Source organism: Dendrobates tinctorius, unplaced genomic scaffold, assembly GCF_039654945.1.
Source record: "Dendrobates tinctorius isolate UK_male_01 unplaced genomic scaffold, ASM3965494v1 ptg000103l, whole genome shotgun sequence".
Lineage (NCBI taxonomy): Eukaryota > Metazoa > Chordata > Amphibia > Anura > Dendrobatidae > Dendrobates > Dendrobates tinctorius.
In genome coordinates this window covers 43,810,345-43,825,174 of record NW_027361771.1, presented here as the reverse complement: position 1 = coordinate 43,825,174, position 14,830 = coordinate 43,810,345, and the positions used below count along the sequence as shown (strand labels likewise).

At 50.0% G+C, this 14,830-nt stretch overlaps 1 protein-coding gene across 3 annotated transcripts in view; it reads right to left on the bottom strand.

The window, feature by feature from the left end:
• LOC141100098 (uncharacterized) overlaps positions 1–14,830 on the bottom strand; it is a 102,320-nt gene that overhangs the window by 63,431 nt on the left and 24,059 nt on the right. Inside the window, exon 2 of one of the 3 annotated variants that reach the window (XM_073588321.1) lies at positions 2,517–2,587. The exons of the other annotated variants lie outside the window; for them this stretch is intronic. The gene's annotated coding sequence lies outside the window, so the exon portion shown is untranslated. The remainder of the gene's footprint in view (positions 1–2,516; positions 2,588–14,830) is intronic. 3 annotated transcript variants of the gene reach the window in all.

Sequence of the window (14,830 nt, the reverse complement as noted above, 5' to 3'; positions counted from 1 at the left end):
GGTTGTTGGATATGGGCCTCTATACACCTATGAAGATATTGCATTACCAACCAGATGTTTGCAGCTAGAATAGTCATTTACCACATTAACAATGTATAGAGTGTAATTCTGAATCATTTAATGTTAGCTTCATTGCAAAAAACTGTGCTTTTCTTTCAAAAATAAGGAAATTTCTAAGTGACCCTAAACTTTTGAACAGTAGTGTATGTTCAGATGCAGCGTTTTTTAAGCGTTTTTCAACCAAAACAAATGCATTCACTAGGAAATGTCATTGTAACATTTACCAACCCTAGCTGGCCATGTGGTGTGTGATACAAAAGCAGACATATCTTGTTTCATTTATGAAGGAGGGACTGTTCAAGTCACAGAGCCTATTTTTACAGGGGCATCAGGCAGCATTAATCTGCTTAAAGGGCCATTATTAAACAGTGGGTCTCCTAAACTGTTATAGCCTATGCAGTTAGTGGATGGGCTGCCGAGAGTTGTGACGCACCCCAATATCCCTTTCACGAGATGTCTAGGTTGGCTTCCATAAAAAATGTTGCAATGAATGCAAGGCCTGCCCTGCTAAAAAGTCATATGCACCCCAATAAGCCTTTGAAAACACATACTGGATGGGCACAGAAAATCCACTTCACATTATTCATTTTTTACTCCCATTCTGTTTTCTTATGCATTGACTGCAAGGCCTGCCCTGCTACCAAGTCATATGCATCCCAATAACCCCAATCCCCCCTTGGAATAAACATGGAGGAGGGACTCTTAACAAAACAAGGCCCATTAAAAAGGAGCGGGTCTCCTACACTTGTAATGCCCATAAACTAAGTGTGTTGGCTGGCAAACATGTTCCCCTATGGGGTACACCTCATCCTTTTCCATAAGAAGTATTTAACGCCCAGCAAAACCACCCACCCTTGTTAGGATTTTGACAATGGCTGTAGCAGCATGGAACACGTTAACGCTGGTGAACTAGTGGTGGCAGATGATGACACGTGGAGGAAGGCCTGATTAAAAACTATGCCCAATTCAAAGGAGCAGGTCTCCTAGACTTGGAATGCCCATACACTAAGTGTGTTGGCTGTCAAACATTTTCCTCTGTGGGGTACACCTCAACCTTTTCCATATCAAGTCATTAACACCCAGCAAAACCACCCACCCTTGTTCTTGTGACGACTCCTGGAGTGGACCCTCTGGGCCGTCACACCAACCCACCTCAGGCAAGCTGACCTAGTGAGGACCACCCCCTATATAGGGAGTGTCAGGGGCAGGCCCAGGGGAATAAAGTACCACGACTGATGGAACCAGGTGGCCGGCTCGAAGGAGGCACAAGAGACCGTGTTTAGCAGGGTGAAGACGGGGGCACGCAGAGTACAGGAATATGTAAAGCGTGTACACGGGGGTATGCAGGGTACAGGATGGTGCAGGACGCGTACTGGGAAACACACCTGGGTACAAGACAGAGCAAAGCGCATGCTGGGAAGTACGCCAGAGTACAAGGTAGTGGACCTGAGTACACAGAGAGCCACCATACAGGCACCAAGAAGGCCTAGCAAGGAAGCAAAAGTGATAATCAGCCACCGCCTACAGAAAGAGGCGGTCTGATATAGGGAATGTGTGATGGGACTTCCGGGTCAGGTTTTCCAGGACCACAGAGACCTCAGAGTCAGTGCGGCCACAGTCAAGAGCTGCGGGTTCTGTGCAAGCATGCCCGCAGCAGCAGAGTCAAGAGCGCGCGGCACACGCGTGCACCCTACGGGACCTTAGCACTGGCCGCGAGACCGGAAGTGAAGAAGTCGGGCGGCATGCCCCAGCTCCATAGGTACGCGGTGAGCGCGGCATAACCGTTCGGAATTCTACACTGGCTGTTGCAGCACGGAACACGTTAACGCTGTTGATCTAGTGGTGGCGGATGATGAGATGTGGAGGAAGGCCTGATTAAAACTATGCTCAATTGATAGGAGTGGGTCTCCTAGACTAGGAATGCCCATACACTAAGTGCATGGGCTGGCAAACATTTCCCCCTGGGGGAGTAAAATTGTTAAGGGCATCATAGACACCCTTGCCAAAAATTGGACTGGATGTAGCAGCACAGAACCAGTTAACCCTGGTGATCTAGTGGTGGAGAATGAGACATAATGATAAATCATACTGAAATCAAACAAATAAATAAAAAATGTGAATCCACCTATGAAAAAAAATAACAAATGGGAGGGGCGAACATAGGTTCAAAAGATATGAAGCCAGAATGTGTTCAATGAGATATGTTTGTCCCTAGCAACAGCTCAGAGACAGGGATATAAATAAAAATATAATAGGATTTCACTATTTTTTATATTGGAGAGGTATACACTAGGTCATAAGAGGATGTTCCACAGATAGGAAAAGTGGAAAATATAAGAATAAATGGGAAGAATATACGTACATCTCATTTTTATGACAGTCCCCCCTTGTTTTGGTTTCAAATTAGTAATGGGCATCATAAAAACACCCTTGAACAAAATAACTTAGTTACTCACCGATAACGGTGTTTCTCGGAACCCATGACAGCACCACGGAGAGAGGGGGTCCGCCCATCAAGGACAGGAACCTACAGATAAAAAGGCGGCACCTTTCAGCCACCCCCAGTTGGTTACAGAGCATCAGAGGGTCTCCAGGTTAGTTAACAACAAAAGTATATATATAACATTATAATATCGCATATTATAGAGAAGCGCCGTGTCTAACAAACCATTCTATACATATTAACTCGTGCTCACCGCACACGTGAAGGGGGGGGGGGGGGGGAAATAAGCGGGTGCTGTCATGGGTTCGGAGAAACACCGTTATCGGTGAGTAACTAAGCTATTCTCTCTCACCCATGATAGCACCATGGAGAGAATTTCAGAGATTGGTAGCTTAGGGAGAGACCACCGCCTGAAGGACCCTTCTCCTGAAGGTCAGGTCAGACAGAGGCTAGATCTAAGCGATAGTGCCTGAAAAAGGTAGAAGGTGTTGACCAGGTGGCCGCCTTACAGATCTGCTCTATTGATACCTCTGATCTTTCTGCCCATGAGGTCGCCATTGCTCTTGTAGAGTGGGCTTTTAAACCCTCTGGGAAGGTATTCCCACTGGACTGCTGCAGGATCCACAGGTCACCCGTCAAGGACAGGAACCCAACTGGGGGCGGAGGAGAGGTGCCGCCTTTTTATTTGTAGGTTCCTGTCCTTGATGGGCGGACCCCCTCTCTCCGTGGTGCAGTCATGGGTGAGAGAGAAATTGAGTGACTTTTGCATCACGGAATACGTTCACCCTGGTGTTCTACTGGTTGTGGATGATGAGGATGAGGATAAGGAGGAGGATAACACCAAACAGAACAAATCAGAAAGCGAATAGCCATGTGTGGTTGTGAAGAGGTGCATGAGAATACACCTCCACAAAAAAAGACAATGTATATGAGATTATGTTTCGTTGTGTTCATTTCATAGTGTACAGAAGTCTTGCCCAATCCAGCCATTGTTCATTTTTATAAGCGTTAGCCTGTCAGCATTGTCAGTTGACAGGTGGATGCGCTTATGTTATAATTCCATCAGCAGCACTAAAAACCCGCTCTGACAGAACGCTAGTAGCAGGGCAGGCCAGGACCTCCAAGGCGTAGAGAGCCAATTCATGCCACGTGTCCAGCTTGGATACCCAATAATTAAAAGGCACAGAGGAATCCCGGAGGACATTTGTACGATCTGCAAGGTGCTCCCTCACCATCTTCCCAAACATTGCACTTCTTGTGACAGCACCCCTTGCCTCTGTGGCGTCACGATGGGAGGGTCTGAGAAAACTGTCCCAAAACGTTGCCATTGTTCCCCTGCCTGAGCTGGATTGTACTTCTGTCTCTCTCGCTTGGATTCCTTGGCTGTACAACAAACTGACGTCTGCTACCAGCATTCTCACATGGGAATTTTTTCTGTAATTCCACTACAAGGGCCTCTGGTACAGCAACATTTTTGTACACCTCTCTGCCTCTGGAAGAAGCGATTGAAAGTTCTCTTTGTAGGGTTGGTCTAGAAGTGTCACCAACCAGTAATGAGTGTCACCAAAAATTATTATAATGCGAGGGTCACAGGAAATGCAGCGCAACAAAGTCAGCCATGCATGCCAGACTGCTAACAGGAAAGACTTTCGTGTCCTCACCAACAGGACGACTGACCACTCAGGCCATCCCCGCTGAACAGACAGTATGACAGCTGTGCTTGTAGTACTGTCTATAGTGCAGGAAAGTAGCTCCTGTTCTTCCTCCTCCTCATGGTCTACCAATCCACGTTGCAAAGACATGAGCCTGGGCTGAGTGTAATCACCCTGTATGGTTCCTTGCTTCATGTCCTCGTGCTCTGCCTGCAATGCATCCTTTAATTGTGAGCAGAGAGGTTCTCAGAATGCTGATAAGCGGGATGGTGACGCTAATTATGTTGTCATCGCCGCTCACCATCTTGGTGCAGTCCTCAAAGTTCTGGAGAATGGTACATATGTCTGACATCCATGTCCACTCCTGAGGTCTTATGTGTGGAGTCTGAACTGAATATCGACGGCCTTGTTGATGCTGGTAGTCACCAACTGCCCTCTTCTGCTCACAAATCCTTTCCAACATATGCAGTGTAGAGTTCCAACGCGTGGGGACATCACACACCAGTCGGTGAGCCGGAAACTGCAAACGCTGCGGAAGCACGGCAAGGGCAGCTGAAGCTGTACCTGACTTTCTAAAATGGGTAGACGGCGTACTTTCACTAGCAGATCTGCCAGCTCCGGGTAGCTTTTGAGAAAACGTTGAACACAGAGGTTAAGCACATGGGCCAGGCAAGGTACGTGTGAGCTCACCTTACCTCAGAGCCGCCACCAGGTTCCGGCCATTGTCACACACACGACCATGCCTGGCTGTAGGTTTAGCGGTGTCATCCAAATATCTGACTGCTCTTTCAGCGCTGTCCACAACTCTTCTGCATTGTGTGGTTTGTCACCTATGCAGATTAGCTTCAGCACAGCCTGCTGCCGCTTGGCTGAGGCAGTGCTTCCAGCTTCGGAATGATGTGTTCATTTCAGAGATGGAGGCTGAAGAGGAGGAGCTGTGGGGGCAACCCTGATTGACATAGGGCCCGCAATCCTAGGCGTGGGGAGGATGTGCTCCATCCCAAGTTCCGACTGGGTCACGGCTTCCACTATGTTAATCCAGTGTGCCATCAGTGAGATGTACCATCCCTGCCAGTAAACACTTGTCCATGTGTCTGTGGTTACGTGGACTTTCCCAGTTACAGCATTGTTGATGGCACGGGTAATGTTGTGGGACACATGCTGGTGTAATGCAGGTACGACACAATGGGAGTGTTAGGGTTCTAGGTAGAAAGAGTGGACCCTCTGGGTTGTGGCTCCAGAGCCCCCAAGGGCCAACGGACCAGGTGAAGACCAACCCCTATACAGGGAGTGTTAGGGGCAGGCCCAAGGGAGATGGAACCACGACGGCCGGATCCAAAGGGACGACCCGGGGTGTATACAGGAGGATGAGAGTGCAGGAGAACATACAAAGGGAAGGTATTGACCCGAGGTAGGTGGAGGCAGGCTGAGGAAGCCTGAGATGAATCAGGACGGGCAGAGACCAATAGCTGATATAGAAGGGGGACACAAGATTAGGAGACACTGGACCGGTGGGTACTGGCAGAACACAGGATCAGAGGGAAGAGACAAAGGTGGACGGACTGGCCCAATACACGGGTGGCAGGTAACGACAGAAGCAGGGCGACTAGCAGAGGCACAGGAGGGAGAGGTAGGACGAGAGGACGGAGCAGGGGGCAAGTGCAGGCAGACACCGGACGGGAATGCCAGGCGGCAAACAGGGCAGAAGAGCTAACCGCAATACTGAGGGAGCGCAGGGACCTGAGAGCCGAGGGTGACGCTACGCATAGGATGCTAGCGCCACAGAGATTGACAAACAGGCGTCTTACCTGCCAAGCAGAGATACCCGGTGGGCGCCTCCATGATGGGGCGGAGCCACCGGGTCACGAACTCCCAGGTTGCCTGGCAGCCGGGGAAGAGCGAGCGCGCATGCGTGGGCCTCTGACGCGCCGCGACCCCGCAAAGACAGACGGGGAGCAGCGTGAGAGCGGACTGGAAGGGCGCCTGGAGGAGGAGACCCCCAGGTAAGAGTCTGGGAGTGTAACAGTACCCCCTCTCTTACTCCCCCCCCTTCTTAAGGCTGGACAAGAACCTCCTCATGATGTGAGGGGCATTGATGTTCTCCCGGGGCTCCCATGACCTCTCCTCAGGACCGAACCCTTTCCAATCAATAAGGAAAAAGGTCCTACCCATGATGGTTTTCTTCACTAAGATGTCCTTGACATCAAAGATGTCCTCAGCAGTGCTAGGTTGGGGAGAGTGGGACGAAGCTGGGTGAAAGCGATTAAACACCGCGGGTTTGAGGAGCGAGACGTGGAAGGTATTGGGAATTCGCAGAGAGGCAGGTATTTTTAACGTATAGGCCACGTGGTTGATGCGACTCAAAACCTCAAAGGGACCAATATAGCGCGGGCCCAACTTATACGAGGGAATCTTAAGTTGGATGAAGCACGAGGATAGCCAGACCCTATCGCCCGGAAGATAAGGGGAGCGTCAAGACGTCTCTTGTCAGCGTACCTCTTCATCTGGTCGTTAGCTCTTTCAAGGGCCCCTTTTGTCTCCTCCCAAATTTTAGAGAATTCTGAGGACAAGGAGTCCGCTGCCGGCACGCCCGAGGCGGGGGAAACGGGAAGAGGAATGCCAGGATGCTGCCCAAGAACCACAAAAAAGGGAGACTTGGAAGAGGATTCGTTGGGGTGATTGTTGTAGGCGAATTCGGCCCAAGGGAGCAGCGAGACCCAATTATTCTGGTATGCATTAGAAAAATGCCGAAGATAGGAGGTTAACACTTGATTGACTCGCTCCACTTGGCCGTTGGACTGCGGGTGATAGGCAGAGGAAAAATCCAGGGTCACCTTCATTAATCCGCAGAGGGCTCTCCAGAAACAGGAGGTGAACTCAACTCCGTGGTCTGACACGATGTGCCGAGGAAAGCCATGAAGTCGGAAAATATGGTGCAAGAAGATCTTCGCTAACTCGGGAGCAGAAGGCAGTTCGGGGATGAGTGGCAATGGGTACTTGTTCTTTACTTTAATGCTGTTTAAACCTCTGTAGTCGATGCACGGACAGAGAGAGCCGTCCTAATTTTTTGACAAAAAAGAAACCTGCAGGAGAGGAAGCCTTTCATATGAAACCCCTGGCCAGATTCTCTTGAACGTACTTCGACATGGCTTGCGTCTCTGCAGGGGAAAAACGTCTCCAGAAAGGTGGCTAGCTGGGAGACCACAGGATCGTCACACTCCCAGAGGGGGTTAACCCATGCCAAAGCGTCTCCCTAAAGGTGGGAGACGATAAGAGCTACCTTGGCCCGATCAGTGGGATATTGCAGAGGCAGGAGTTCAAAGTGGGGGCGGCACTGGTTCAGGAAACCCTGACAGCTTGGGGTCCCCATTGTAACGAGGTGGCTTAGCTAGGCGGGGCGGTGGGTGAGGGGCCAAAGCGGGGACAGGAGATGCGGCGGTCGACTGCAGCGAGAGTAAGCGGTCGTCTACAGAGGCCATGTAACTGAGGATATGGGTCTGAGTATCTCTCTGCTGAACCAGCTTTTGCTGCAGTCCAGCCAATTGGGAGGCGTTCCCCGGATCGGAGGCCTGGAGCGCGGAGAGACGGGAGTCCATAGACCTCATGGAAGCCATGATACGGGTTTCATTTTCCCGCAAGTAGACTAGCCCTTTCTGAGCCGTAGCGGCTCCAGCGGGATCCATGGCCTGTTTGTTCTGTTAGGGTTCTAGGTAGAAACCAGAGAGTGGACCTTCTGGGTCGTGGCTCCAGAGCCCCCAAGGGCGAGCAGACCAGGTGACGTCCACCCCTATACAGGGAGTGTTAGGGGCAAGCCCAAGGGAGATGGAACTACGACGGCCAGAATCAAAGGGACGACCCGGGGTGTATACAGGAGAGAGGATGAGAGTGCAGGAGAACATACGAAGGAAAGGTATTGACCCGAGGCAGGTGGAGGCAGGCTGAGGAAGCCTGAGATGAATCAGGACAGGCAGAGACCAATAGCTGATATAGAAGGGGACACAGATTAGGAGGCACTGGACCGGTGGGTACTGGCAGAACACAGGATCAGAGGGAAGAGACAAAAGTGGACGGACTGGCACAATACACGGGTGGCAGGTAACGACAGAAGCAGAGGTACAGGCGAGGGAAAGACACGGTAGCAACACAGGGTGACTAGCAGAAGCACAGGAGGGAAAGGTAGGACGAGAGGACGGAGCAGAGAGCGAGTGCAGGCAGACACCGAAAGGGAATGCCAGGCGGCAAACAGGGCAGAAGAGCTAACCGCAATACTGAGGGAGCGCAGGGACCTGAGAGCCGAGGGTGATGCTGCGCATAGGATACTAGCGCCACAGATTGACAGACAGGCGTCTTACCTGCAAAGACGCCAAGCAGAAATAACCGGTGGGCACCGCCATGATGGGGCGGAGCCACCGGGTCACGAACTCCCTGGATGCCTGGCAGCCGGGGAAGAGCGAGCACGCCTCTGACGCGCCGCGACCCTGCAAAGACAGACAGGGAGCGGCGTGAGAGCGGACTGGAAGGGCGCCGGGAGGAGGAGACCCCCAGGTAAGAGTCTGGGAGTGTAACAGTGAGAAATCGTGGCGACTGAAGACAGAGTACCTTGGGACGGCGGCCACCATCAGGTTGTGGAAAGATTCCATCTCAACGAGCCTACGAGACAACATTTCGAGCGCAAGCAGACAAGAAATGCGCGAATTAAGTACTGTGGCCTGGACGGGCTTGATGATGGTGCTGGCTGACTGTGGGCAACAGGTGCAGGGCCCGAGGTATCTTTACAGGCACGGTGAACTGGGGATTGGCTTGTACTCATAACAGTGGAAGAAGCAGTGTTGTCACCTGCAGACAGTGTTCCTGGAGTTCGGCCCACAAAGTCGGGTGCTTTGCTGCCATGTGCTTAATCATGCTGGTGGTGGTCAGGCTGGTAGTTTTGCTTCCCCTGCTGATGGGGGCATGGCAAGTGCTGCAAATGGCCTGTTTGGGGTTATCTGCAGAGTCTTTAAAAAAAATAACCAGACTCGGGAAAATCTAACAGTTGGAATGGCAACTTTCGTCCTGTTGGTGTTACGGGGAACGGATGCACGCCTTGTCTGCGGCCACCACACTGCTTCATTCTGCCTGTTTGGGAGATATGCCTCCTTCCCCATGCGTGCTGCTGTCCTCGCTCTGCATGTCCTCCTGCCAGGTTGGGTCAGTTACTATATCATAAACCACCTCGTCTTCCACATCCACACCCTGCTCCTCCTCCTGATTTTCCGGCAATTGTCTCTCATCATCTTCCATCTCTTGTGACCGTGGCTGCTCAAAGATTTGTGCATCGCTACATGGAATATCGTCGTGCCCCGCTTCAAGTGGAGCGGGCGAGAGGCACGAATCTCCAAATGGAAAACTGAACAGCTCTTCGGAGTGTCTGAGTGTGGGATCAGTTGTCTCAGGGCACTCGGCATGGTGGGAGGAAGGAGGATCAGGGCGAATAATATCCGATCCACACTCACGGCTACTCAGACTTGACCGTGTGGAAGACATGGTGGTGGTGGCTAAGTGACTGGAAGCATTATCCGTTATCCAACCAACCAACAACCGTTTCACACTGCTCTGGCATCAATAGTGGTGTGGTGTAGTCCCGTAGAAACTGGGACAGGAAAATTGAGCATGAAGATGTAGGTCTTTGCTGTGGCCCACTTTTAGCTTGGCCACGGCCTCGGCCTCTGCATGCAACAACAGCATAATGTCCACTTCCCCGTCCATTTTAAATGGACTACTGAAATATTTTAAAAGCTCAATACAAATGGATTTATTTGGAGAAAAATTATATGTGATCAGTATGCCTGCAAAGCGAAGATTTTTCCAATACAAATAAACCAGGCCTCAGTCTGAGAAAACAGACTGTATTAATTTTTTTTTTGAGGTTTTGTGTTCACTTTTGAAAACACAAAATTATGAGCAGAACAAGACTAGCAGACAGAATTATGCAACGTATGCCTGCGAAGCAAAGATTTTTTTACACGTCATATACACCAGGCCTCAGCCTGAGATAACAGACTTTGACAAATGTCTGCCCTGTTTTTTGTCATTTTTGGGCTAACTAGTGCTGTATATAAGTACAGTTTCACCCAGAACAAAAAAAGAAAACCGCCGTAAACTGGCAAAACTTTGAGCATACACAGATATGAGCTCCAGTGAGATACCACTACGACAAATGTGTGGCCTGTAATTTTTTTTTGGCTAAATACTGCTGTTTTTAACCAAAAGTGACAGTCAGGCAAAAAAAAGACAACAGCCGTAAACTGGGCCAAACTTTGAGCACACACAGATAGCACACCAAAAAATGTGTGGCCTGTATTCCAATTACACCTGGGGCTAGCTATATACAACTAATATATCCCTCAGATAGCAGCAGCACCAAAACACAGGAAGAGAATTGACCCTCTTGATGTATGCAATGATGTATATACACACATACAATGCCTGCAGGCCTTGCAATGATGTGTATACAGCAACGTACACTACCCTGCCTGCCTAACACTGGAACCTATATACTCCGGAATTAGTCCTTAGATGGACTGTTGGTTTAGCTGGATGTATTTCGGATGGCAGACCCCACACTAATAAATCCCCAATTCTGACCCTATCAAAGCAGCTGCTCTCCCTACACTCTCTCAAGCTGTACCTGTTGGGAAGCAGTGTGGCATTACCTTGCCATTATGGGGTATGGAGAGCATAGCAGGGCCTGTTGGCGAGCAGTGTGACATTACTTTGCCAGTATGGGTATGGGACAGCATAGCAGTACCTGTTGAGGAGCACTGTGGCATGACTTTGCCAGTATGGGGTAATGGACAGCATAGCAGTACCTGTTGGGGAGCAGTGTGGCATTACCTTTCCAGTATGGGGCATGGACAGCATAGTAGTACCTGTTGGGGAGCAGTGTGACATTACTTTGCCAGTATGGGGCAGCATAGCAGTACCTGTTGGGGAGCAGTGTGGCATTACTTTCCTAGTATGGGACAGCATAGCAGTACCTATTGGGGAGCAGTGTGGCATTACCTTGCCAGTATGAAGTATGGAGAGCATAGCAGGGCCTGTTGGGGAGCAGTGTGACATTACTTTCCCAGTATGGGGCATGGACAGCATAGTAGTACCTGTTGGGGAGCAGTGTGACATTACTTTGGGACAGCATAGCAGTACCTGTTGGGGAGCAGTGTGGCATTACTTTCCTAGTATGGGACAGCATAGCAGTACCTATTGGGGAGCAGTGTGGCATTACCTTGCCAGTATGAAGTATGGAGAGCATAGCAGGGCCTGTTGGGGAGCAGTGTGACATTACTTTCCCAGTATGGGGCATGGACAGCATAGTAGTACCTGTTGGGGAGCAGTGTGACATTACTTTGGGACAGCATAGCAGTACCTGTTGGGGAGCAGTGTGGCATTACTTTCCCAGTATGGGGTATGGGACAGCATAGCAGCATAGCTTCTTCTCCTGACATCACGTCAGCCTTTCTAGAAAACACCGGCGATTGTCTAAACGCTGTGTCTAACATCATGTCCTCACTATATCTGAAACTGAACCTGTCAAAGACTGAACTCCTTGTGTTTCCTCCCTCTACTAATGTACCTATACCCGACATTGCCATTTCTGTGTGTGGTTCCACTATTACTCCCCAGCAACATGCCCGCTGTGTTTGGGTCATATTGACTCCGAGTCCTTTGCCCCCCACATTCGATCACTGGCTCGCTCTTGTCATCTGCACCTCAAAAACATTTCTAGAATTCAACCTTTTCTTACTTTTGACTCTGCAAAAACTTACTGTTTCTCTTATTCATTCTCGATTATTGTAACTCTCTTCTAATCGGTCTCCCTCTTACCAAACTCTCCCCTCTCCAATCTGTCTTGAATGCTGCAGCCAGGATCATATTCCTCACCAATCGTTACACCGATGCCTCTACCTTGTGCCAGTCATTACACTCGCTACCCATCCACTCCAGAATTCAGTATCTTATTACCCTCACCCACAAAGCCCTCCATGGCTCAGCACCACCCTACCTCTCCTCCCTTGTTTCAGTATACCACCCTACCCGCGCCCTCCGTTCTGCTGATGACCTGAGATTAGCATCCTCAATAATAAGAACCTTCCACTCCCGTCTCCAAGACTTTACATGTGCAGAGTCAATTCTTTGGAATGCACTTCCCAGGTCAATACGATTAGTCCCCAATTCCCACAATTTTAAGCGTGCCCTGAAAACGCATTTATTCAGACTGGCCTATCGCCTCAACACATTAACCTAATCTATCCCTATGTGGCACAGACAAGAGTTTTACCATAACCAGGTTCCCCGCATCATGTTCCCACATGCTTTATGCATCCATTAGCCCTCTGTGTCTGTACTGTTACACACTTAACATTATGGCTGGTCCATACAATCAGGGCAATTGTTACCACCCACCTTTCGTGTCTCCCCTTTTTCCCTCATAGACTGTAAGCTTGCGAGCAGGGGCCTCATTCCTCTTGGTATTTGTTATAATCTATGTGATTATTGTTATGCTGTAATGTCTATTGTCTGTACAAATCCCCTCTGAAATGTTAAGTGCTGCGGAATATGTCGGCGCTATAGAAATTTATTATTATTATTACCTGTTGGGGAGCAGTGTGGCATTACTTTCCAGTATGGGGCATGAACAGCATAGTAGTACCTGTTGGGGAGCAGTGTGACATTACTTTCCCGGTATGGGACATCATAGCAGTACCTGTTGGGGAGCAGTGTGGCATTACTTCGACAGTACGGGACAGCATAGCAGTACCTGTTGGGGAGCAGTGAGGCATTACCTTGCCAGTATGAGGTATGGGACAGCATAGCAGTAACTGTGGGGGTGCAATGTGGCATTACCTTGCCAGTATGAGGTATGGGACAGCATAGCAGTAACTGTGGGGGGGCAATGTGGCATTACCTTGCCAGTATGAGGTATGGGACAGCATAGCAGTACCTGTTAGGGAGCAGTGTGGCATTACTTTCCAGTATGGGGTATGGACAGCATAGCAGTATCTGTGGGGGAGCAGTGTGACATTACTTTCCCAGTATGGGGCAGCATAGCAGTACCTGTTGGGGAGCAGTGTGACATTACTTTCCAGTATGGGGTATGGACAGCATAGCAGTACCTGTTGGGGAGCAGTGTGGTATTACTTTGCCAGTATGGGGTACGGACAGCATAGCAGTACCTGTTGGGGAGCAGTGTGGTATTACTTTCCCAGTATGGGGTATGGGACAGCATAGCAGTACCTGTTGGGGAGCAGTGTGACATTACTTTCCCAGTATGGGGTATGGACAGCATAGCAGTATCTGTGGGGGAGCAGTGTGACATTACTTTGCCAGTATGGGGCAGCATAGCAGTACCTGTTGGGGAGCAGTGTGACATTACTTTCCCAGTATGGGGTATGGACAGCATAGCAGTACCTGTTGGGGAGCAGTGTGGTATTACTTTGCCAGTATGGGGTATGGACAGCATAGCAGTACCTGTTGGGGAGCAGTGTGGTATTACTTTCCCAGTATGGGGTATGGGACAGCATAGCAGTACCTGTTGGGGAGCAGTGTGACATTACTTTCCCAGTATGGGGTATGGGACAGCATAGCAGTACCTGTTGGGGAGCAGTGTGACATTACTTTCCCAGCATGGGGTATGGACAGCATAGCAGTACCTGTTGGGGAGCAGTGTGGTATTACTTTCCCAATATGGGGTATGGACAGCATAGCAGTACCTGTTGGGGAGCAGTGTGACATTACTTTCCCAGTATGGGGCAGCATAGCAGTACCTGTTGGGGAGCAGTGTGGCATTACTTTCCCAGTATGGGGCATGGACAGCATAGCAGTACCTGTTGGGGAGCAGTGTGACATTACTTTCCCAGTATGGGGTATGGACAGCATAGCAGTACCTGTTGGGGAGCAGTGTGGTATTACTTTCCCAATATGGGGTATGGACAGCATAGCAGTACCTGTTGGGGAGCAGTGTGACATTACTTTCCCAGTATGGGGCAGCATAGCAGTACCTGTTGGGGAGCAGTGTGGCATTACTTTCCCAGTATGGGGCATGGACAGCATAGCAGTACCTGTTGGGGAGCAGTGTGACATTACTTTCCCAGTATGGGGTATGGACAGCATAGCAGTACCTGTTGGGGAGCAGTGTGGCATTACTTTCCCAGTATGGGGTATGGGACAGCAAAGTAGTACCTGTTGGGGAGCAGTGTGACATTACTTTCCCAGTATGGGGTATGGACAGCATAGCAGTACCTGTTGGGGAGCAGTGTGGTATTACTTTGCCAGTATGGGGTATGGACAGCATAGCAGTACCTGTTGGGGAGCAGTGTGGTATTACTTTGCCAGTATGGGGTATGGACAGCATAGCAGTACCTGTTAGGGAGCAGTGTGGTAATACTTTGCCAGTATGGGGTATGGGGTAGCATAGCAGTATCTGTGGGGAGCAATGTGGCATTACTTTGCCAGTATGGGGTATGGGGCAGCATAGCAGTACCTGTTGGGGAGCAGTGTGGTATTACTTTGCCAGTATGGGGTATGGGGCAACATAGCAGTACCAGTTGGGGAGCAGTGTGGTATTACTTTCCCAGTATGGGGTATGGACAGCATAGCAGTACCTGTGGGGGAGCAGTGTGACATTACTTTCCCAGTATGG